Source organism: Pleurodeles waltl, chromosome 12 (genome assembly GCF_031143425.1).
Source record: "Pleurodeles waltl isolate 20211129_DDA chromosome 12, aPleWal1.hap1.20221129, whole genome shotgun sequence".
Classification (NCBI taxonomy): Eukaryota; Metazoa; Chordata; class Amphibia; order Caudata; family Salamandridae; genus Pleurodeles; species Pleurodeles waltl.
In genome coordinates, this window is record NC_090451.1 from 589,443,675 (window position 1) to 589,469,449 (window position 25,775).

The window sequence follows — 25,775 nt, forward strand, 5'->3', positions numbered from 1 at the left end:
TCTGGCTCCCTAGAAAGACAGGACAGGCACCGCTGAACAGGGCCCCGCCGTGAGAAGGCACCGCTGAACAGGGCCCCGCCGTGAAAAGGCACCGCTGAACAGGGCCCCGCCAAGACAGGCACCGCTGAACAGGGCCCCGCTGTGAAAAGGCACCGCTGAACAGGGCCCCGCCGTGAAAAGGCACCGCTGAACAGGGCCCCGCCGTGAAAAGGCACCGCTGAACAGGGCCCCGCCAAGACAGGCACTGCTGAACAGGGCCCCGCCAAGACAGGCACCGCTGAACAGGGCCCCGCCGTGAAAAGGCACCGCTGAACAGGGCCCCGCCAAGACAGGCACCGCTGAGCAGGGCCCCGCCGTGAAAAGGCACCGCTGAACAGGGCCCCGCCAAGACAGGCACCGCTGAACAGGGCCCCGCCGCGAAAAGGCACCGCTGAACAGGGCCCCGCCGTGAAAAGGCACCGCTGAACAGGGCCCCGCCGTGAAAAGGCACCGCTCCGCTGGGCCCCGCCGTCTCAAGCACCGCTCCGCTGGGCCCCGCCGTCTCAAGCACCGCTCTGCTGGGCCCTTCCTGTCAAGCACCGCTGGCACATTGACAGTGCCGGTTCTGTGTCGAGCTGGTGTTCACGCAGCACTCTGGGCACCATGCCTCCTCCAATACCAGTGGAGTCGGTTATCCATCTGATGGACTGTGGCTTTGCACTCCCCAGGATTGAACAAGTGGGTACTTGTGAGACTTGAGAGACTGTGGCTTTGCACTCCCCAGCATGGTACAGTGGGCATTGAGGCCCCTCGTGGATCTGGCGTCGTGGACTCTTGTGGCTGAGGTGCCCCCCCTTCCCTTCCCCCTGAGGTGCCTGTAGTTTTCTCATCTGATGCCCCTGCAGTGTTCTCTCCAATGGTATCCGGTCTCCTGTGTGGGCTTTGCCCATGTGTTTGTACACATTGGCCCACGGACTATGGACATTTAACTGACAGTGCAGGACTTATTGCCTATGTTTATAGATTTCGCAATGTTCACTCTTTATTTTGTATATTTCATTTTGCAAAATTACCATGACTTCAATTAACCTACTTTATACATTAATGTTAATGATCATTTTAATTATCTCTTTGCATTATTCCGGGGGGTTTGGGGGGTGTCACTCTGACTTGTTGCTCTGCATTGGTGTATAGATAGTTAGGGGGGGGTGGGGGGGGTGTCGCGTATGTGTGTGGCCGTAACCTTTTCTCCTCCCCCCTCCCCTGTGTCGTAGGTGCAGTACTCACCGTTGTCGTCTGCGCCGGCGTTCGTACTCGTGGTAGATGACCAGGTAGACAATAGCTGGTAGGATGTTTAATTCGGGTTCCATGCTGTCCTCCTTACTCGTGGAGTGCGTGGAGGTGAGCGTTTTCCCGTTCGTAGTCTGTTTCCGCCGTGTTTTTATCGGCGGGGCTCCCGCCCCGGAAAAGGTGGCGGATTGGTGAGTTGTGATAGGGTGGGCGGTACATTGTCTGCCACCTGCCTGTTGGCGGTGACCGCCGCGCTGTTTGTCTGTCCCGCCGTGGCGGTCGGAGTGTTAAAGTGGCGGGCTGTGTTGGCGGTTCCCGCCAGGGTCAGAATTCCATTTTTTTGACCGCCTGCCTGTTGGCGGGTTGGCCGCCGTTTTATCACCGACCGCCAGGGTTGGAATGACCCCCTAAGTTCCTGAAATCAGACAGAAAAAATTGTTGTGCCATACTCACAGATCTCATTGATAGAAGACAGACATTTGCGGAGGTAGAAAGAGATAACAATAGGGAATACAGAGAGGAACTTCTAGCCATGGCGCGATCAGAACTGATGCCCCTAGGCCCTGAGATACACCAGATATATGCTCACTACACTAACAGCACAAGTCCCCTGCCAACAGAATACAGTTGGGACACTTCTCAAATGAGTTTCACAGATGCAGACGTGCCATCCTGGAGTAACGACAAATTGTCTGAAAAACTGGAATACGCTATATTAAAATTACAGAAATGGAAAGAATTGAAAGAAGGGTTAAAAGCAGCTCAGGTCCTGCAGAGCCTAGAGAAAAATAAGGAAGGGACAGAACATGTACAGACAAAGATGATGCCTCTGAGAGAGGTACCTTCGTCCTCCTTAGGGGAGGATGGCCATACCCCAACATATGTCTATGTACCTTGGCATAGAGCTGACCTGTTTTCCTTCACCAAAGACTTCCCAAAATTATGCGATGAGCCACACAAATGGTACACAGAATTGAATAGAATAGTGGCAATGGGAGAAATGCTGTGGAAGGATTTGAACATGTTATTCAGTATAATAATACCACGAGATTTATGGGAGATTTATGGGAGGATTGTAAGAAGGTGGTAGGATGGCTGGCAGAGGAACCAGTGAGGGGAAAAGGGGGGGCACCGGGACAAGAGGTAGAGACAGCAAGAGACAAGGTGATGAAATACATACGAGAAAAAGTACCAGAGGAAAAGGTTGATTGGTCTAAAATAATACATACAAAACAGGAGAAGAATGAAAGTGTGACAAGTTACTATGACCACCTTCTACAGGTCTACCAGCAGAGTAATGGAATGAGGAACCCACTGGGTGAGGCGATGCCTGCGTTTGTGACCAACTTTGTATATGGATTACAGCAGCCTATACAAACTCATTTACAAACATCTTTTGTGTGTTGGCAACAAGAACCCATTGACAAAGTGTTAGCAGCAGCCAGGTATTGCGCAGACTATCAAACAAATATCCAAAGGGCAGATGATGAGAAATTGAAAAAGGATAAGGTAAAACTAATGGTGGCACAAGAACGATTTTACAATAATAATCAAAGCAAGGGTAGGGGCAGGGGCAGAGGACAGGGTGAATGGGTACCTTTCACGCCACCGCCAGGTACCACCTGTTTCCACTGTAACCAACAGGGACACTGGAAGGCAGATTGCCCTTTTTTAGCCAGGGGACAAAGAGGTAGAGGTCAGCAGAGACAACAACAGGGCAGTATACAATACGGGACACAACAGTTACTACCCCCACCTTATACTAACAATGCATATGATGCTGCCACTGTAAATGACCCAGCTTGTGCGGGGTGGAGTACATATCAAGACATACCACAGGCACCTCAGGGGGGACATGGGTTTCCATACCCACCTCCTGTGGAGACACATTTCACAGGCCCAGTACTGTTGGTTGATCAAGAAGGTCCATATGTAGATGGAACAGTGCTAAGCAGAACTGTGCCCTTTTTAGTTAACACTGGGGCCACTATGTCAATGCTAAAGGCCTCTGATGTACCCAACGCACCATTATCAGCAACTCAAATAACAGCCGTAGGTTTGACAGGACAACCTATGAGTGAATACTTAACACAACCATTGAAATTCAAAGTAGGCCCTATTACTGTAAATCACCAATTTATTTTTGGGAGACACTATCCAGTAAATTTGCTAGGAAGGGATCTCCTATGTAAATTACAGTGCACCATCAGCTGCTCACCTGAAGGGATCTTCCTGGAAAGCAAGGAGAATGGGATAGCATTACAGGCTTTCATGGGATATGACTCCGGAGGCAAGGGACAAGAACAAAGTCTCCCAAAAGAATTACAAGACTAGGTCCCTAGTGAAGTATGGGCAAAGAGGCCAAATGATGTGGGAAGAATATTAGATTGCCCCCCAGTGCGAGTGACACTGCGCCCTGGAGCCCGTCTACCACAGGTGCCACAATACAAAATAGCCAAAGAGGGAGAGGAGGAGATAGCTCCAGTAATAGAAGAGCTTCTAAAGAAGGGGATACTGCGGGAGGTACGACACAGCCCATGCAACACTCCTATTCTCCCCGTGAAAAAGGCAGCGAAAGCACCAGATGGGTCCCCAGTATACCGATTTACTCAAGATCATTGGGAACTGAACAAGGCAGTTATACCATCATTCCCTGTGGTTCCCAACCCAGCCACCATCATATCAAACATTCCCAGTACAGCTTCGCACTTCAGTCCTGGATCTCAGTAATGCCTTTTTCTCAGTGCCTCTTCATAGGGAGTCTCAGGGTCTATTCTGCTTTACGTACAAAAATAGAAAGCTAACATATTCTTGTGTCCCTCAGGGGTTTGTGGACAGTCCAACATTATTCTCAGACGCTTTAAGAGCAGACTTGGCATCATTGCACTTTGCAGGAGGATCAACTTTGATACCATATATTGATGATTTGTTGCTAGCCTCACCATCACGGGAAGCGTGTGTCCAGGAGACCGTGGCCCTACTCTGTCACCTTGCCATAAAAGGACATAAGGTCTCCCCAAAGAAGTTGCAGTTCTGCCAAACAAAGGTGAAATACCTAGGGCACGAACTGTCACAAGGGTCCAGGAGATTGCTACCAGATAGGATAGCAACAATAACTCAGCACCCCAGGCCACAAACACAGAAGGAGGTGAGGGCTTTCCTTGGGGTGGCAGGTTACTGCAGGCATTGGATACCGAATTTCTCCCTGAATGCACGACCACTTTTGAATTTAACACACAAGGATGTGCCAGACAAAGTACCATGGTCAGAAAACTGTGAAGAGGCTTTTCAGAAATTAAAGTTTGCATTGTGGGCCATATTTATACTTTTCGACGCACAACTGCGCCAATGCAGTTGTGCGTCAAAAAATCTAACGCCGGCTAACGCCATTCTGAAGCGCCATGCGGGCGCCGTATTTATTCAATGACGTTAGCCGGCGTTAGCCGGCGGAGCTGCCTGGTGTGCGTAAAAAAAAAATGACTTACACCAGGCAGCGCCGGCATAGGGGAATATGGAGCTTGGGCGTCAAAAAATGGGGCAAGTCAGGCTGAGGCAAAATTTTCGCCTCAACCCGATTTGCGCCATTTTTTTTTACTCCCAACCCCCATTGAAATGACTCCTGTCTTAGCAAAGACAGGAGTCATGCCCCCTTGCTCAATGGCCATGCCCAGGGGACTTCTGTCCCCTGGGCATGGTCATTGGGCATAGTGGCATGTAGGGGGGCACAAATCGGGCCCCCATATGCCACCCAAAAAAAAAAAAAAATTACTTACCTGAACTTACCTTAAGTTCCCTGGGATGGGTCCCTCCATCCTTGGGCGTCCTCCTGGGGTGGGCAAGGGTGACAGGGGGTGTCCCTGGGGGCATGGGAGGGCACCTCTGGGCTCCTTCCGAGCCCACAGGTCCCTTAACGCCTGCCCTGACCAGGCGCTAAAAAACGACGCAAAAGCGGCTGGACGTCATTTATTTTTTTACCCGCCCACTCCCGGGCGTCATTTTTGCCCGGGAGTGTAAATACGGCGCACATGCCTCGGAGTCATTTTTTAGACGGGAACGCCTACCTTGCATATCATTAACGCAAAGTAGGTGTCCACGCTAAAAAATGACGCAAACTCCATGAACTTTGGCGCTAGACGCGTCTAACGCCAGAGTATAAATATGGAGTTCGTTTTGCGTTGAATTTGCATTAAAAAAAACGACGCAAATCCGGCGCAAACGGAGTATAAATATGGCCCTGTATGCGGCACCAGCATTAGGCCTCCCAGATTACACCAAAGATTTCCATTTATTTTGCCATGAAAAAGGTGGTTGCTCCTTAGGGATTTTGGCACAAAAACACAGCACCTTCTACCGCCCGGTGGCTTACTATTCGGCTACCCTGGACCCAGTAGCAGCAGGTCTTCCCCCATGTCTGAAGGCAGTAGCAGCAGCCGCTTTAGCAGTGGAACAATCAGAAAACATTGTCCTGGCTCATACTTTGGTGTTACATGTCCCACACGCAATTGACACATTACTAACTACCACTAAGACCCAGCACCTGACAAATGCTCGCCTCTCACGCTATGAGTTGACACTATTGGCACCACATATAAGGATAAAGAGATGCACAACATTGAATTCCTCCTGCCTGTTGCCTACCGAAATGGATCACGATGATCCCACCATAGATAATTCTTTCCACGATTGTATTATGGCAGTCGACACACACACACCAAGGTGAGGCCAGATCTCAGAGACACCCCATTCCCTGAGGCCGAGGGTGATTTGTTTGTGGATGGTTCATGCATTAGGGACCACACAGGGATGCTACAAGCAGCCTATGCTGTGGGGATGGCCAAAAGACTACTTGAAGGAGGAAGGCTACCAAAGATTAAAAGTGCCCAGGCAGCAGAATTAGTAGCACTAATCAGAGCATGCAAATTGGCAGCAGGAAAGTCAACGAACATTTACACAGACAGCCAATATGCTTTTGGGGTCACTCATGATTTCGGTCAACTGTGGGCAATAAGGGGATTTCTTACTTCAGCAGGCCAACACATACAACATGCTTCATTGATTGTTGCCTTGTTGCAAGCTCTACTACTGCCCAGAAAAACTGCAATTGTAAAATGTGCAGCCCACACTTCTGCTAAGGACTATGTTTCTGTAGGAAATGCTTTTGTTGACAAAGAGGCACGAAGAATACCCCTCAGTGGGTGTGAGTATGTAATGGTCCAGGTTAAACCCACCACAATAGCTAAGGAGGAAAGTACATATTTTGATCCAAAATGTGTTCAACAGCAGGCTGATGGGTCAGAACTAACAGATTGGGAAAAGGGCGGTTGCAAGACAGACGGGGAGGGTGTGTGGGTGGGACCCAACGGTAAAATATGTCTACCATCCACATTACTGTCCTCTATGGCACGCCTTTTCCATGGCCCCTCACATGTGGGTAGGGATGGAATGATACAACTGTTTTCACAATGTTGGTTTAATACCAAATTTCGGCAATATGCAGAACATTTATGTAAGAGATGCACGGTTTGTGCACAGTACAACACGGGAAAAGGTACACCAACCGCTTCAGGCCATTTCCCACCGCCACGTGGACCCTTTGAGAGCCTCCAAATGGACTTCATTGAGATGCCCCCGGTATACAAGCTAAAATATGTTTTGGTAATAGTTTGTATGTTCAGCAAATGGACTGAGGCATACCCTACCAGGAACTGTGATGCACAAACTGTGGCTAAGTGCCTTTTAAAAGAGTTAATACCACGATTTGGGGTGCCGATTCTTTTAAGTTCAGACAATGGACCAGGATTCATTTCACATGTTATTCAGGGCCTTTGCAAAGGACTGGGAATAACACAAAAGTTGCATTGCGCATACCATCCACCTGCAGCAGGGGCAGTAGAGAGAAAAAATGGGGTGTTGAAAAACAGAATAGGGAAGATATGCGCAGTGACTGAACTATCTTGGATTGATGCATTACCATTAGCGCTCCTCGCTATGAGAAGTACCCCTGATAGAGTCACAAAATTAAGTCCCCATGAGGTGCTATTTGGCTGCCCCATGAATATTCCAGGCCACATGTCAGTTGCCCCATTGGCAATAACAGATGATCTTTTGTTACAAAATTGCAGGAAGATAACAGAGACGTTACGCTGTCTTCACTGCCAGGTACTGCAGGCCCTGCCAGAAGGAGGAACGACACCAGAACACGGACTACTGCCTGGCAACTGGGTTTGGGTCAAGGCCCACACTAGGCACCATTGCCTTCAACCACAGTGAAAAGAGCCTTACCAAGTCCTACTGACAACAGCCACAGCGGTCAAGTGTGAGCGTCTCAAATATTGGATCCACAGCTCACACACCAAGAGAGCAATTGAACCTGAGGTCATCCAGCCACCACGTGCGGTACCCATAAAGATCACACCTGCACCGCAGGGGTACAACCTTCGATCAACAAGAAACACCAAACAACACTGACAGGGCTGCTCTTGCTGCACTCCAACAGGAGTCAGGAGGTGCAAGCGGGTCCTGCGGTGAGACTACAGGGCTGCTCGTGCTGCGCTCCTACAGGAGTCAGGAGACGCAAGCGGGTCCATCAAAGAGTTCTTCATAGACTGCTCGTGCTGAACACCTCAGGAGAGGGATGGGTGCAAGCGGGTCTTACCTGAATATCTACGTATATCATGCAAGTGGTTTCAAGTGCTAGTAACCTCTGACACCACTCTGTGACGTGCCAACAAGAAGATACAGAGAATAAGAGATTAACAGACAAGGACTAAACAAGTGCAATTTGTGACACTTGGAGTAGAATAATGCCTAGAAGAAGAAGAAAGGAGAAAAAGTGGCCTATGGTACTAGCTGCCATATGTACCCCTGTTCCAGCAATAATTATCACTATAATAATTATTATATATCATGAAGAAATATGAATCCCATATCTGGACCAAGAACAGTATATAAATAACAGGGTAAATAAAATAGGGATTAACATTGCAGTGAAACAAGAACAAGGGGAGAACTCTAGTGTGGTAGAAAGGGTTGGGAACAGGACACAGTGGATAAAATATGCCAAATGGGAGGAAGATGGGAACAATTACAGGGATAATGCATTTGTGCAAATGGTGAAATTTTATAAGGAATTGGCAAATGTGTCTGATTGCTATATTTGTACACATTTACCCACCTCTGCCCAGGGAAGGACAGATTACGCCCAGATTCCTCTTCCTCAGAATGCTTCATGTCACATACTAAACAGCATGTTTGCAAAGGAAGTAAATGGGACTATAAAGAGAAGGCCACCTAAAAGGAAGAGGAAGGTTGAAAAAGGGAGATTAAAGGAGGGAAACAGTGGGGCGGGAAGAGAAAGTAAAGGAGGAGGTAGGATGGGTGTGTGTGGACAACTTGTACCGGAAAAAGATTAAACAGAGCTGCTGGAAGCATTCAACATAGGAAGAGATGAGGGTTATGTACAGGGAGAGAAGAACATAGAAATATCACAAATGTCCCTTTCTATACATAAGAGAAAAAGGGGTCATGGTGTTTTCGATACCTCAAAGGCAGCATCCCAAGGCCAAATACATTTTATGATAAGGTGTGTCGAATGGTTACACCAGTAATGAAATGCCCTAACATACACCTCCCCAACCATAATAATAGCAGCATAAAGGTAGGAGAAAGCACCTGCTCCAAATACTCTGATTTGGATAACATACGGAAGGGCCCAGAAGGTTTGTCTATAGGTCTCTCAGCTCCAAGGGGAATATACATATTATGCGGGACATCTGCATATTCTAGACTGCCTGCAGGGTGGCAGGGCTCCTGCTACCTGGCGTTCGTACTACCCAGAATGTTGCATATAACAAATTTGACCAATGAAACACAAAAGGCACCCAGTAGGGTACGAAGAAGAAGGGCACCTACTGTGTTGGATAGGTTCATAGCAGTGGAAGGAATATTTGTGATGCCATTAGGAATAGCGCATTCAGAATATCAAATACACAGATTGGCAGTATTGGTAGAAACATTAGCAAGTTTTACTGCAGCAGCCTTAGGTAACATTACTGAAGAACTTACAGACTTAAGAGCTGTTGTAGTACAGAACAGACTTGCATTAGACATCATTTTAGCAAGAGCCGGTGGTGTATGTAACGTGATCCATCAGGAATGCTGTGTTTTTATACCGGACAACAGTGGGAATGTGAGGATGGCAATAGGGAAAATAGAGGTGGTAGAAGAAGGAGCGAGGAAAGTGGCGGATGTGACGGATGTGACAGAAATAGGAGGAATACTAAAGGACATTGCAGCATGGTTCAGTGGTTGGGGATCCTGGATGATAGAAGTACTGGTGGTGGGAATAGTAGGATTTATAACATTATGTGTGGTGATAAGGGTGTGTCCTTCCTGTTTGAACATGTTAATGAAGAAAATGTGTCATAAGGACACTGAGCACCATCGTAAGAGAAGGCATGAGGATGAGGCCAGGGAAGATGATGCTATTGAAATGACACCTGTCCATCAGGATGATTAAACTGTCAATGAGTGTTTTCATTGGGTATCAGAGGGCGGAATGTGGAATCACGTTCTCCTGGATCCATTTGGACCTAGTAGACCCTGTGATACACAATGAAAATACAGGCCTGTTTCTGTTGAGCACATTACAATGTTGAATTAACTAGGCCTTGAAGAAATGTCTATTGTGCTTGAAACGCATTATGTTGCTAAACTGACGGCCATCACAAGACACCACCGCATGGTAGCTTGCGAAATCCTCACTGCCAAAAGTACTAACGTATGCACTTATGGTTCCTCTTTATCCACATATAGATGTATCACAAGACATTTGATTCAGAGGACATTGTGCAAGCTTCCTGTCCATGATTCTAACCCTTATATGGAGCATCACGTGTGCTATATAGAGAAATTTTAATTCATACGACATTATCAAGAACCAATGAAATGTGTTAATGTGTCTGCGGTTTAATGATATAAAAGATCATGCATTACTTCCTTGTGCAGACTGTTCGAGCTGGATTTTGGCCCGCTCAGTCTCCTTGTACACGTATTTCTTATTGTGTCTTATTAGTTCTTATTAAAAGTAATCTAAAGAAGAGCGGCTGGTCACGGTTTGTTTCCTGAATTGTCTGGATCTGAAATACTCTGACTTGGCTTCGACAACTTGGCTTCGACATGCACACTTTACCACTGCTGACCAGTACTAAAGTGCATGTGCTTTCCCCATAAACATGGTAGCATTGGTTCCTACCCAATTGGCATATTTAATTTACCTGCAAGTCTCCAATAAAGTGCACCCCAATGTCGCCTCATTTCCCGACTCCATGCTACATCTTTTTTTCCTCATTTACACAAGGTACAAGGTACTGTGCCTGGTGTGTGTGCGACTCCACGACCAGTCCATACTCCCCCACAAGTGCCATTGGCCTGTTCAGATCGACTTCGTCATGACGTCGTAAGAGCTGCAGTTGGAGCTATTGTGTTTCTAAGTGCTATAATAGAATTTCATCTTGCAAAATTCATAACGTTACTTTTGTACATGGGGTTCTTGACATTTTGGTCTTATTTTATTCAGATAAATATTATCTATTTTCCTAAAGTGGTGTGGGGTATTTTTGTGGTGTTTTCATTGTATTACTGTGATTTATTGCACACATTCTTTACACATTGCCTTCTAAGTTAAGCCTGCCTGCTCTGCGCCAAGCTACTGGAGGATGAGCACAGGATAATTTGGACTGTGTTGTGACTTACCCTGACTAGGACTGTGATCCCTACTTGGACAGGGTGAATACCTCTGCCAACTAGAGACCCCATTTCTAACACTGTGATAATCCACCACGACTGCAAGAAAACAGTCTCTTCTGCTGAGTTTTTCTGTAGGACCTAAAAAGTCCACAGCCAGATTTTCCCATGGTCGAGTTGGAAATTTCATGCACCCTAAGGGTGGCTGTCCAACTACTTTCCCCTTGTCGCTATTGCTACAAGCATGACAATCATTAACTGCTATCTCCACCTCTTGGTCCATTCCTGGCCACAAAAAAAGACTGTCTCAATCTCCTTTTCGTCAAGTATCTCCCCAGATGTCCCTATGTACAATTCTCACCAGTCTTGTCCTCAGCACTTTGGGTGGAACAATCCAATTGTGTCTCAAAATGTTCTCTCCCTGGATAGTCAATTTATCCTTGACCTCCAAATACTGTATCAGATTTTCATTTAAGACAGTTGACTGCTGCCAACCACTGCTTATAAGTTCTTTCAATTCCTCATATTCTCTATCCTTAACTAGTGGGTACTTCCACTCGTCTTGCCCCAGAGCCAGTTCTCCTACAAGGGAGAGTGTCTCCAGCTCAATCTCATGTATGGGTGAAACATCCTCTTCTTCCTTCACAGGCATGCGTGACAAAGAGTCAGCTACCACATTATTCTTTCTTCTCACATATTCTATCACAAAGATAAAATCCATTGCTGTCATCAACCACCTGGAAATCTGAGGTGTTATCCTACCTTCCAAACCCCGACTATCTTTGAAGATATGCAGTAAAGGTTTATGGTCAGTTCTAAGAACAAAAGGCAATCCCCACAAGTAATAGCTGAAATGGTTCACACCCGAACAACTTGATTGTTCTGCCCCCTATAGCTGTTGAGATGCAAACCCAATAATCCTTTCTTTATCATCCACTTTCTGAATCAACACTGCATCAAGACCCATGTTAGTAGCAGCCATTGTTGCAGTGGTGTTTCTACCAACATCAAAGTGACCTAATGTCGGAGCATGAGCAAGATACCATTTAATCTTGTCCAATGCTGTCTTGCATTCTGCACCCCTCTCAAACACTGCATCCTTTTTCAATAGCACTCTTATGGGTTCGACAGCATCAGCAAAATTGGATACAAATTTGGAATAATATTCTGCAAGACCCAGGAATTACTTCAATTGTTCTTTGTTACTGGGTTGCGGAGTATTCTCAATTGCCTTTGCAATGCTCTTCTTTGGTCTTATTCCCCCTGCAGATATCTCATGTCACAAATATTTCACTTGATCTCTTCTCAACTGACACTTCTCTTTTTTTATGGTCAAACCATGATCTTCAATCCTCTGCAGTACTTCTTCCAACAACTCATCATGCTCTGCCAAAGACTTTCCTACCACCATAATGTCATCTTGAAAGCATAGTACGTTAGGCATTCCCTGGAAAATATTCTGCATAATCCTTTTGAAAACTGCAGAGGCTGATGTCGAGCCAAAAGGCATCCTGTAACAACGACATTCCCCCAGAGGTATGACAAACAAAGTAATAGGTTGACACTCTGGGTGTAACTTAACCTGGTGGTATGTTGCCGACAAGTCCAATACACTAAACACTTTGCCACCCCCCACCATACTCAACATTTCAGCAATGTTAGGCAGAGGTTGCCTGTCCACCCATATATTTCTATTGAGATATCTTAAGTCTAAACAAAGGCAGATCTTGTTTCCTTCTTTCGGGCCACAACAATAGGTGCAAGCCATTCAAAACACTTGATTGTTTCTATAATTTTTACTTCTAACAATTTATTCAGTTCTTGCTGGAGTGGCTCCCTCCTCAGGAATGGTATAGGCCTCAGCTTATGCACAGTGGGTGTGGCATTCTTCTTCAAAATTATTCGATGTGTAAACATATTCAATGGACCTAATGTCAGTAAAAACCTGTGGAAATTTTTCCAGTAGCTTCTTACCTCATTCTGTATCAATATCTTGTTTTACCACATTACTCTCATTCACAGTTCAACTGTCATGACCGGTTCTTTGGCAATAAGATCAAGTACAATGTGTAATTCTTTTTGGTGATGCCACCCTAAAATGTTCAACCCTTTATCGTCACATACACTTTCCCATGCACCATTTTGTTTAAAGAAAACACCATCTATTGCATTCAAATAATATTAATCCTTTCACCGCCATATCCTACTGCTTTTACATCAGCTTGTTGTAATTTTCTGATCTGTGCCTTGAGATCATTTTCATAGGTTTTCTTAGAAATCAAAGTAAACAGGCTTCCATAATCCACCAGTGCCTTGACTATCACATTTCCCAATGTGATATTGCAATGAGGCTTCTCCAATTTTCCTGAACTCTCATCCTTTAGCCTTCTGTCACCAATGATGTCACTTCCTTGTTAAATAGAATCCTCTATCTCACTCACTATTAATATTATTTCCTCTTTGACTTCACTCATGTCTTTCACTGTTTTCACACTATTATTTTGTATTCTCCCATTTGACCTACACAGTTTTGCCAAATGTCCTTTCTTTCCACAAGAGCGACATGTCACAGTTCTTGCTCCATGCACAAAACGAAAGGTAATGTGTCCTGGACACCCACACCTGCAGCATGTTATACTACTTCTTTCCTCAAACTTGACACTATCAGGTCTGACAAGCTTGATAGGTTTCTTTAACTTGACTTCTTTTATCTACACCCCAGCTTCTTTCTTTGAATTGTGTATATAGTATTTACCCATTTCTAGCTCCTTCATCCACACAGCAGTGTGTTTCATACTTCTTGTAAAAGGCGATCCAGAGTGGGATCAATGAATAGTAATTTTTCTTTTATTTTCCTATTACTTGTGCATCTAACAATTTGTTCAAGGATTAATGAGTCAACTGGATTCTGGAAATTACAGGTCACTGCTAACCCTCTTAGTGCAGTGACAAAACTCATTATGTCTTCATCATTCCCTTGCACATGGCAAAATAATGTGTGTCTCTCAAAAACTATGCTCACTTTAGGCATGAAGCGGGTCTCCAACATTTGTAGTGATATCTCATATAGGTTTATGGGCTGCCCACTTCCCATTCCCAGCTAAATCCCTGGATGATCATCATAAGTTCTTCTCCCTTCATTCCCTAAATGTTGCAATAGAATGGCTTGTTTTCTCACAGAGCCATATTTGTCTCCACCTGCGACCAACATAAATATATAAAAAAAGTTTTTCTATCTTTTCCAAGTAATAATGGGCTCTTCAGGCACTGGTAAAGAACTGGGTGGTGCTTCTATGCTCTGTTCTGCCATACCTGCTAAGAAATCAAATACAACAAACTACCAAAATGTGCTAAAGCAACACATTAATATAATAAATTGGAATAATGAACTAAAGTAAGTATTTTAAATAATTATTTTAAATAATAACATTGGACCATAGAGTCTTAGTGTTATGTTAGCACTGCCTTTAAAAGTATATCTCTTTGCTTGCTTCTGTTAGCATACTAGTTTTCCACTTTTGGCTTCCACCTTGGAGGCAGATCGGCCTATTTTTTTTAGGCCCATCTGCCCCCAACGGAGGCAGAAGGCACTGCGATGTCAGGGATTTATTTTTGGTCCCCTTCGTTTTTTTGTATGCTGCGGGTGCCCCCTTTGACAAGGGTCGCCCCCCGAAGGGGGCAAAGAGCTGTTAGCCGTTTCTGCCCCCCTTGGGGGCAGATTGGCCTATTTTTTTTAGGCAATTTACTTAGGCACCAGGGATCTTGTGTGTGTGTTTTGTGTGGGGGTCGGCCCCTTTGGCAAGCGTCGCTCCCCAAAGGGGGGTAAATTACTGATGGCCATTTCTGCTCCCCTTGGGGGAAGATCGGGCTATTTTTCTTAGGCCTACCTGCCCCCAAAGGGGCAGAAGCCACCAAGATGTGAGGGATTGTTTTTTTTGTTCCCCTTGGTTTTTGCTGGGGGCCCCCCCTTTCGCCCCCTTTGGCAAGGACCACCATCCCAAACAGGGTACAGAGCTGTCGCAGAATAATGAGCTGCTAGCTCTGACATTTTCAGACAAGAGGGATGTGTACATGCTATCTACCTTCCATGATGAGAGTACTTCCCCTGTGACTGTTTGGGGTCAGGTTGCCGAAGTGCGCAAACCTGCGTGCATTTTGGACTACAATAGGCACATGGGTGGTGTTGATAGAGTAGATCGGAGGTTGGAATCTTACACTGCTCTTCGTAAGTCTTACGTGTGGTATAAAAAGTTTGCCCTAAATTTATTTCATTTGGCAACTTTTAATGCTTTTATTGTGTTCAAGGATTGTTCACCTGAGTCAAGGATTATTTTTTTTTAATTTCAAGAGTCAGTGATAGAGAGCCTTATTGTGGTGGAACAGGCAAGAGTTCCTAGAGTAGAAGTGGTGGCGGATGTGGCTAGATTGAAAGATCGCCACTTTCCAGATCACATTCCTCCCACTCCCAAAAAAGACTTTCCCACTAAGAAATGTAGAGTATGTGCCCAAAGAGGTATCCGGAGGGAGAACCGGATGCACTTCCCTGATTGCCCTTAAAAGCCTGGGCTGTGTGTGGCTGGCTGTTTCAGAAGTTACCACACGAAGAAAACATTTTTGGAAATAACGTGAGCGTAAACTGCCTATTTTATATTTTTATATGTTCAGTTTCACAGTTGGCATTACTGTCATGTATTTAGTTAGAGCTTTTGTGTTTGTAGTTTTGTACTTATTTTATAATTAGTGGTTTCTTTGTTGTCTATAAACAAACAAAAAAAATGATGGCGGTGTGCGTGGGGTGGCGCTTGGCTGGCATTGTGTGTGGGGTGGCGCTTGGCTGGCAGTGTGCATGGGGTGGTGCTTGGCTGGAGGTGCGGGTGGGGTGGCGTTGTCTAACGGTGTGCTTGGGGTGGCGCTTGGCTGGTGGTGCCAACCAAACGTCAGTCCACACACTCCCATCAGCTAGTGTGACTGCTGTATCAGGCACGTGGGCGTATGTAAATGATGGGCCCTTGAGTGGCGCTGTCTGTCGATGCAAGTGTTGTAATTTGCTGGGCCCGTGGCTGGCGGCATGAATGGTCTTGTTCATGTCATGTATGAAAGGTGTGTGAATGGACTGTAAAATTATTGATGCCTTGACGCGGCTTAACAGCTCACGAGCTGTGAGTCATTGGTTGAGTTTTTTGGCCTTTCAGTGATTAGCAGTTACTGAACCATCACTCACCCTCGTGCCAAATCCAACCAGTATGTGTGGTAAAAATTACAAAACCTGCTCCGCTGTAATCGGGCGTTGCAGCACACTTGTGACACGGTAGGTGTCTCAGATGGGACCCCGATGATGAAGCATGCCACCAACTTAGTTGGTGGGTGAGCGGTCTTTTTCGCATCTAAGTGCATTTCTTTTCACAATTTTTGTGTTTGGCACATAACAGACGTACGTGAACACATCATAATGATATATTACAAAACTACCTGTGATGGGGGGAGGGGGCACCTATGTTTTCGGTCGTGGGTGCAGCCTTAATCTAGGGAAACCTACCAAACCCAGAATTTTTTTTAAACTAGACACCCCAAGGAGTCCAGGGAGGTGTGGCTTGCGTGGATCCCCCAACATTTTCTTACCCAGACTCCTCTGCACACCTCAAAATTTGCTTAAAAAAGCATATTTTCCTGACTCTTCTTTGTAGGGTCACCGCTCCAGCACAAAATTCCTACTCCTCAGCATTCCCCTCAGTCTTCCAAGTAAAATGACACTTCACTTGTGTGGGTCCCCAAAGCAGAGTCAGCCTAAAGATGTTTAAAAGAAGAATATGTTCCTATCAACTCGCTGTGCTGTCCCCTCAATCTCTACAAGTTTTTGGCATTTTTCTGTAGCAAGCACTTGGTCCACCCACACAAGTCAAGTATCATTTTTATCTGGAGACTTTGGGGAATGCTTGGTGGAAGGAAATTTGTGGCTCCTCCCAGATTTCAGAACTTTCCGTCACCGAAATATGAGGAAAAAGTGTTTTTTTAACCACATTTTGAGGTTTGCAAAGGATTCTGGGAAACAGAGCCTGGTGAAAACCCCACAAGTCACCCCATCTTGGATTCCCCTAGGTCTCTAGTTTTCAGAAATGGACAGGTTTGGTAGGTTTCCCTAGGTGGCGCTGACCTAGAGGCCAAAATCCACAGGTAGGCACTTTGCAAAAAACACCTCTGTTTTCTGTGGAAAAATGTGATGTGTCCACGTTGTGTTTTGGGGCATTTCCTGTTGCGGGCCCTAGGGCTACCCACACAAGTGAGGTATAATTTTTATTTGGAGACTTGGGGGAACACTGGGTGGAAGGAAATTTGTTGCTCCTCTCAGATTTCAGAACTTTCTGTCACCGAAATGTGAGGAAAAAGTGTTTTTTTAGCCAAATTTTGAGGTTTGCCAAGGATTCTGGGTAACAGAACCTGGTGCGAGCCCCACAGGTCACCCCATCTTGGATTCCCCTAGGCCTCTAGTTTAAAAAAATGCACAGGTTTGGTAGGTTTCCCTAGGTGCCGGCTGAGCGAGAGGCCAAAATCCACAGGTAGACACTTTGCAAAAAACACCTCTGTTTTCTGTGGAAAAATGTGATGTGTCCACGTTGTGTTTCAGGGCATTTCCTGTCGCGGGCACTAGGCCTACCCACACAAGTGAGGTATCATTTTTATCAAGAGACTTGGGGGAACGCTGGGTGGAAGGAAATTTGTGGCTCCTCTCAGATTCCAGAACTTTATGTCACCGAAATGTGAGGAAAAAGTGTTTTTAGCCAAATTTTGAGGTTTGCAAAGGATTCTAGGTAACAGAACCTGGCGAGAGCCCCACAAGTCACCCCATCTTGGATTCCCCTAGGTCTCTAGTTTTAAAAAAATGTACAGGTTTGGTAGGTTTCCCTAGGTGTCGGCTGAGCTAGAGGCCAAAATCCACAGGTAGGCACTTTGCAAAACACACCTCTGTTTTCTTTTGAAAAATGTGAGGTGTCCATGTTGTGTTTTGGGGCATTTCCTGTCGTGGGCACTAGGCCTACCCACACAAGTGAGGTATCATTTTTATCGGGAGACTTGGGGGAACAATGGGTGGAAGGAAATTCGTGGCTCCTCTCAGATTCCAGAACTTTCTATCACTGAAATGTGAGGAAAAAGTGTTTTTTAGCCAAATTTTGAGGTTTGCAAAGGATTCTGGGTAACAGAACCTGGTGAGAGCCCCACAAGTCACCCCATCTTGGATTCCCCTAGGTCTCTTGTTTTCAAAACTGCACAGGTTTGGTAGGTTTCCATAAGTGCCGGCTGAACTAGAGGCCAAAATCCACAGGTAGACACTTTGCAAAAAACACCTCTGTTTTCTTTGGAAAAATGTGATGTGTCCACATTGTGTTTTGGGGCATTTCCTGTCGCGGGCACTAGGCCTACCCACACAAGTGAGGTATCATTTTTATCAAGAGCCTTGGGGGAATGCTGGGTGGAAGGAAATTTGTGGCTCCTCTCAGATTCCAGAACTTTATGTCACCGAAATGTGAGGAAAAAGTGTTTTTAGCCAAATTTTGGGTTTGCAAAGGATTCTAGGTAACAGAACCTGGCGAGAGCCCCACAAGTCACCCCATCTTGGATTCCCCAAGGTCTCTAGTTTTAAAAAATTTACAGGTTTGGTAGGTTTCCCTAGATGTCGGCTGAGCTAGAGCCCAAAATCCACAGGTAGGCACTTTGCAAAACACACCTCTGTTTTCTTTTGAAAAATGTGATGTGTCCACGTTGTGTTTTGGGGCATTTCCTGTCGCGGGCACTAGGCCTACCCACACAAGTGAGGTATCATTTTTATCAAGAGACTTGGGGGAACAATGGGTGGAAGGAAATTTGTGGCTCCTCTCAGATTCCAGAACTTTCTGTCACTGAAACGTGAGGAAAAAGTGTTTTTTTAGCCAAATTTTGAGGTTTGCAAAGGATTCTGGGTAACAGAACCTGGTGAGAGCCACACAAGCCACCCCATCTTGGATTCCCCTAGGTCTCTTGTTTTCAAAACTGCACAGGTTTGGTAGGTTTCTGTAGGTGCCGGTTGAGCTAAAGGCCAAAATCCACAGGTAGACACTTTGCAAAAAACACCTCTGTTTTCTTTGGAAAAATTTGATGTGTCCACATTGTGTTTTGGGGCATTTCCTGTCGCAGGCGCTAGGCCTACCCACACAAGTGAGGTACCATTTTTATCGGGAGACTTGGGAAACATAGAATAGCAAAACAAGTGTTATTGTCTTTCTCTACATTTTTTCCTTCCAAATATAAGAGAGTGTGTAAAAAAGACGTCTATTTGAGAAATGCCCTGTAATTCACATACTAGTATTGGCACCCCGGAATTCGGAGATGTGCAAATAACCACTGCTCCTCAACAACTTATCTTGTGCCCATTTTGGAAATACAAAGGTTTTCTTGATACATATTTTTCACTCTTTATATTTCAGCAAATGAATTACTGTATACCTGGTATAGAATGAAAACCCACTGCAAGGTGCAGCTCATTTATTGGCTATGGGTACCTAGGGTTCTTGATGAACCTACAAGCCCTATATATCCCTGCAACCAGAAGAGTCCAGCAGATGTAACGGTATATTTCTTTAAAAAATCTGACATCGCAGGAAAAAGTTGCAGAGTAAAACGTAGAGAAAAATGGCAGGTTTTTTTACCTCAATTTCAATATTTTGTTATTTCAGTTGTTATTTTCTGTAGGAAACCCTTGTATGATCTACGCAAATTACCGATTGCTGAATTCAGAATTTTGTCTACTTTTCAGAAATGTTAAGGTTTTCGGGATTAAGCATTGGTTTCACACCCATTTCTGTCACTGACTGGAAGGAGGCTGAAAGCACAAAAAAACGTAAAAATGGGGAATGTCCTAGTAAAATGTTCCTGAAAACTGGGAAGCTGGTGATCTTAGCACTACAAACCCTTTGTTGATGCCATTTGTAGGGGAAAAACCACAAGCTTCTTCTGCAGCCCTTTTTCCCCATTTTGTTTTAAAAAACGACATTTTCACTGTATTTTGGCTAATTTCTTGGCCTCCTTCAGGAGAACCCACAAAGTCTGGGATAACTTTAGAATCCCTAGGATGTTGGGAAAAAAGGGCGCAAATTTGGCGTGGGTAGCTTATGTGGACAAAAAGTTATGAGGGCCTAAGCGCGCCCTTCCCCAAATAGTCAAAAAAAGGCCTGGCACCTGAGGAGGAAAAGATCTGGTAGCCAAGGGGTTAATTGCAGCAATAAACGTTGTTGCAATTGTAACCTCCAGCTACAATGACTACCAACAGTTTTTCATAGAACATTCTTATCATCCCATTATAACTGCATCATCACTGCCTTCTCAGCATTCCACCTGCAGGTACATCTCTACAGTCCACCTCATTGAATGTGACTATCTGGATGACCATGTTTGTTTTGTTTTCATGTGTGTGTAGATGTTTTGCTTCAAGCATGTCAGTCCGTAGTGATCTGAGTATTTGTGTGTGCTCTGTTGTCCAGTGTTTGAAAAATCTGGATGAATTCAATCATAAAGTTTTATGCGCCATGCGTAGTCTGGTAAATATGTTCTGCCAAAGTTAAAAAATCCTAACAAAGATTGTAATTTTTTGATGGTGTTTGGTGGTTGTGATTGTGCATATTTTTCTAGGAAGTGTGGTGCCAGACAGGGTCTTCCCTTCATTTGAAAGCTTGTATCCCAAGAACAGGACACTGAGAAAGGCAGTTTTTGTTTTCTTACTAATGAGTTTGTAGCCATGTTTCCTAAATTCCTAAATCCCAAAACAAGGCGATCTACTTTGGCTAAATGTGTTTTTGTCATTAACCGTCAGCAACATGTCATGTACATAGGACAATGCTTCTAAATCAATATCCTGCAATATCGATGTTACATGGGCCGAGAACAGCCCGGGTTGTTCTTATCCCCTTATGGGAGTCGGCAAAAAGGCCACTGAGAGCTGAGCTTGGAAAAAGCAGTTAGATTCCTGCTTTCAGAAGGCAGAAATGCTTGTTGGAAATATCCGGTGTTGTTTTGTACTTTTTGAGGATAATATTATTCATTAGTGCTGTACTCTGTGAGTTTTGTATTGCAAATGTGTGTGTGACTATTTAAATGTCTGTAATCTAATAATGTTCTATAGGAATGATCCAGGTTAGCTCCTGGGAACAAATGGTTGTTCATAGGAGATCCAATGGTTCAGTTACCCCCTGGTACTCGAGCTGTGAGAGAATCTCCTGCACAGGGGCCTTTGCTTCATGTTTTATAGGGTGTCGTGGTTGGATCTGCAGGCAGGACCTTATGGGTTTTACCTGATAAGGTGAATCCCTATCCCAGCCAGAAAGTTTGTGGTAAATTGCTGGGGCTTCTGCAAGAGCCCAATCTGCAGCGTACGCTTGATTTACTTGCTCTGTAACGAGGACTGAGGTAGACGGTAAAATGACATCTTCCTGTTGTGGGAATGTTCTAACAAACTCTGATAGTCTTTTTTCAGCCAAAAGAATATCTCATCTAAGTGTTAGTCTTTCCCAGAAAACTACTTTAATAGTATGCATTATGTCCCTCTCCATTTCTATGTTTAAATTATAGACTCTGTCTGGAGGGGCAACTTGTCTGTCTGGGGTTTCCATGTCTATGTAGTCATTAATTACTTTCACATCCTGAAGCTCTTGAAGATTCTTGCGACTGTTGCAACCTCTGGCACCCTGTCTAGCAGAGACACTGTCCCCATTCTGTCATGCAGTAATGTTTTCAATATGTGTGGCATTTTTTGCCAAAATTCCTACAACCTTTATTCTTTTTGAATTAGGGTTTTTGTTGAGGAAGTTTCTCTTCCTTCTTTATGATGACATCAAGCAAGCATTGTGAGTCTTTTTTTTGGTTTCACATACTCTTCTTGTCTGCGTTCTGACCACCCGCTTTCTTTTCTTGGACTGTTTGTCTGGTGAGTCCTGAAAGGAATGAGAAGGGAGCGTATCAGTATACTGATACCTGTCAGGCTGTTTCAAATTATCACAGTTACACAAATTATGATGTTTTTTCAGAGTTCTTCACCTGTGGAGATTCTCCCTGTGATTTTATTTTCTCTTATTTTCACTCCTGTGCTTGCTTGGTATTATCTTTTTCAAGATTACTTTAAACGGCGGCTTGATTGGTCTGGTCCACCAAATTGTCACGAACTATGCATGTGTAAGCCTCAGCAATTATTTTTGGTAACTTGTGCTCCTAATCTATTGAAGGAACCTGGGCAAGACAATGGTGAACTGCCATTGTGCTGCTACTTTTCCTTTTATGTTTCTTAGAGTAATTGAGGGCACGGTGGTAGAATTGCCAATTAATTTCATCCCCAAGTCCAGGGAAGGGGCAGCCTCGTATTCGCTTTGTATATGGTTTAATACTTCTGGTAAAACAGCAAGAGATACTGTACAACAAGTTAAGTTATATATGTAGGAAACTGGCCTGGTGTGTGGTGGGTCCCAAGGTACTTACACCTTATACCAGGTCCAGGTATCCTCTATTAGTGTAGCGTAGGCAGTGTCTAGAAGCCAGGCTCTCTAGAGGTAGCTGTGGATGAGCAGCCAAGGCTTATCTAGGAGACATGCAAAGCTCATGCAATACCACTGTAGTCACACAGCATTTAACTAACGTGAAAGAAAACACTCAGTGTTACGAAAACAAAGGGTCTTTATAACAGTAACACAGTACCAAAAAACTAGATAGCAACCCTCCAATATGAGGTAAGTAAACATACTAAATATGTACACTAGTTATCAGTAAGAGGCATAAAAAGTGATAGAAAACAGTGCAAATGCAAAAAGACAATAGTGACCTTAGGGAGAGCCCAAACCATATGCTAAAAAATGGAATGCGAATGCAGTACCCCCACCTAGGTACGTGGAGTGCTTAGAGAGGAGTTGGTGGAACTAGGAAACCCGAAAGGTAAGTACCACAGTGCCCTCCAGCGACCAGGAAGAAAGGAGTATGTTGCTGGATTTTCCCCAAACCACCCAAAAGGAAGGAAAAGAAGAAAGTGCAACACCCTGACAAGACTGGAAGAAACCAATGGTGAATTCCTGAAGAGTAAGACCTGAGGAAGAAGGGGACCAAGTCTAGAAGTCACAGAAGAGTCCAGGGGGAGCAGGAGTTACTACCTACTGTACTGTAGTTGCAGGGGTTGGTCAACGGTAGGATGAAGACAGTCGGGAAGGCAGCCCTAGAGCAGGTGAAGAGTTACCAGAGGGTGCAGTTGATGTCCAACACCAGATGTATGATTGCAGTTGGCCAGTGACGTAGAAAAGCCACCAACAAGCCTTGGCAAAGGCAGAAGTCGTGGTGAAGCAAAAGCGAAGCTGTCGGGGACCAGCAAGGGCCAGAAGGACTCAACTCATGGGGGGGAGTCCTTGGGCAACCCTGAGCAAGACAGAGAGTTCAAAGAAGAAGAGACAGCCCGCACAGGAAACCCACTGGACCAGGAACCAGGAGTCACAGAGGAGCCCACGTAGCACAACTGGAGAAGGGTCCCACGCTGCAGGAGATCCCTTGGAGGAGATGCCAACAAGCCTTGGTAGCTGCAAGAGACATGTTGCATGGGGTACTGTCCTGCGTGGTAAGGCAAAGTTGGACATGTGGCCGAGAGGACGAAGAGGACTACTCCGGACAACTACCCGTGGTGCAGGATCCACACAGCTCAGGATGAGAGGTGATCCACGCAGCTAGTCGTCGTTGCAGTTGGTTTCCTGCGGATGCAGGGGAGTGACTTCTTCACTCCAAGGGAGATTCCTTCTTCCTTCTCGTGCAGACTGAAGACTTGCTGCCCTCAGAGGATGCACAGCCGGGGAAATGTTGCAGAAGCTAGAAAAAGCTGTGGAAATAATTTTGCAAGCAAAGACTTTGTTGTGGATGCAGTTTTTCGGTTCCTGGAAGGTCCACTCGCTGATCCAGTGTATAGAAGTCGAAGTAGAGGTTGCAGAGAAGTCCTGCTGGAATCTTGCAAGCTGAATCTGAGGACCCACCCAAGAGAGAGACCCTAAATAGCCCTGAAAGGGGGATTGGTCACTTATTCAGGTGACCACCTATCAGGAGGGGCCTCTGACATCACCTGCCTGACCTGGCCACTCAGATGCTCCCAGAGGTCCCTGCCAACCTTGGATTCAAGATGGCAGAACCCCCAGACTTTCTGGAGGAGCCCTGGGCACCACCCCTGGGGTGGTGATGGGCATGGGAGTAGTCACTCACCTTTCCATTGTCCAGTTTCACCCCAGAGCAGGGTCTGGAGGTTCCTGAACCATGTAAACTGGTTTATGCACAGAGGACACCAAATGTGCCCTCTAAAGCATACCAGTGGCTTGGGGAGGCTACCCCTCCCAAGCCATGTAACACCTATTTACAAAGGGAGAGGGTGTTAACTCCCTCTCCCAAAGGAAATCCTTTGTTCTGCCTTCCTGGGCTTGAGCTGTTCAAGCAGTAGGAGGGCGGGAACCTTTCTGAGGGGTGGCAGCAGCTTGGGCTGCCCTAAACACCCCAGAATGCTGGTAGGAGCAATGCTAGGCATCCTCTCAGGATGGAGTGCATGGATTTATACTTCCGATACTGGCAACAGTATTGGGGTATGATTTTGACATGTTTGATACCAAACATGCCTAGGTTCGGAGTTACCATTATGCAGCTGGACATAGGTAGTGACCTATGTCTAGTACATGCATAAAATGGCGTCCCCACACTCACAAAGTCCAGGAAAATGAAACTGGAGGTCATGGGGGCACCTCTGCTAGTGCACTAGCAGAGGTACTTTCACACAGGTACTTGCACCCTCCTTCATGGTTAGAAGGGCCTGCCGTAGGGGTGACTTACAGTGACCTTTAGTGAAAGGGGTGCATGCACTCTTTCAATCAGGCTGCAATGGCAGGCCTGCAGACACACTCTGCATGGGCTCCCCATGGATGGTATAATATATGCTGCAGCCCCTGGGGATCCCCGGGTTCCCCAAAGTCCTGGGCACCATATACTAGGGACCTACATGGGGGCAATAGTATGCCAAATGGGGGTATATGTGGTTCAAGTAACGAAATTTAAAGCAAGAAAGTATAGTCACTGGGGTCCTGGTTAACAGGATCCCAGTGAACAGTCATACACATGGACAAACAGGCAAAAAGTGGGGGCTAACCATGCTAAAAAGAGGCTACTTTCCTACAATGTAGTACAGCAGAACCTGTGCCCCAAGTAGCACAATCATTAATAGAGGGTACCATCCCAAGTGGCAAGCACATTGTGAGAATTCAATGTTTATCTTGAGTTCTGTTATGGGGAAACACTGCTTCGAGCTGATTTGTTTTTTGAGCAATCCAAAACGGAATTTCCTCCCATCTTACCCATAATGGCATTAATAGTCACTGGGTTAATCCCGGGTGTATCCAATTGTTGTTTGACAGCTGGAGCAGGCTTGGCTTGTGTTCAATGTTCGCATTGCAAATTGAATTAAAGTTCTATATAATCTAACCAGATTATAATGTACGCAGATCTGCTGCTGCTAATTTTTGGATATTTTGATATGGGGCGTAGGCAACCAAGTGGGCCTGTCATTCCTGAGCGGAACCAATCTAAAGTGTTAAAGAATGTGTGGTAGGGCACCTTGAAACTAATATTTACAATCTTGAAATGTCAAAAGTATTTCTAGATAGTTGTATGCTCTGTATTGTACTAGTGGGTTAGCCATCCTGTATGTATGAAATGTATTTGTGTTGGCATCAACAGCAGGAAAG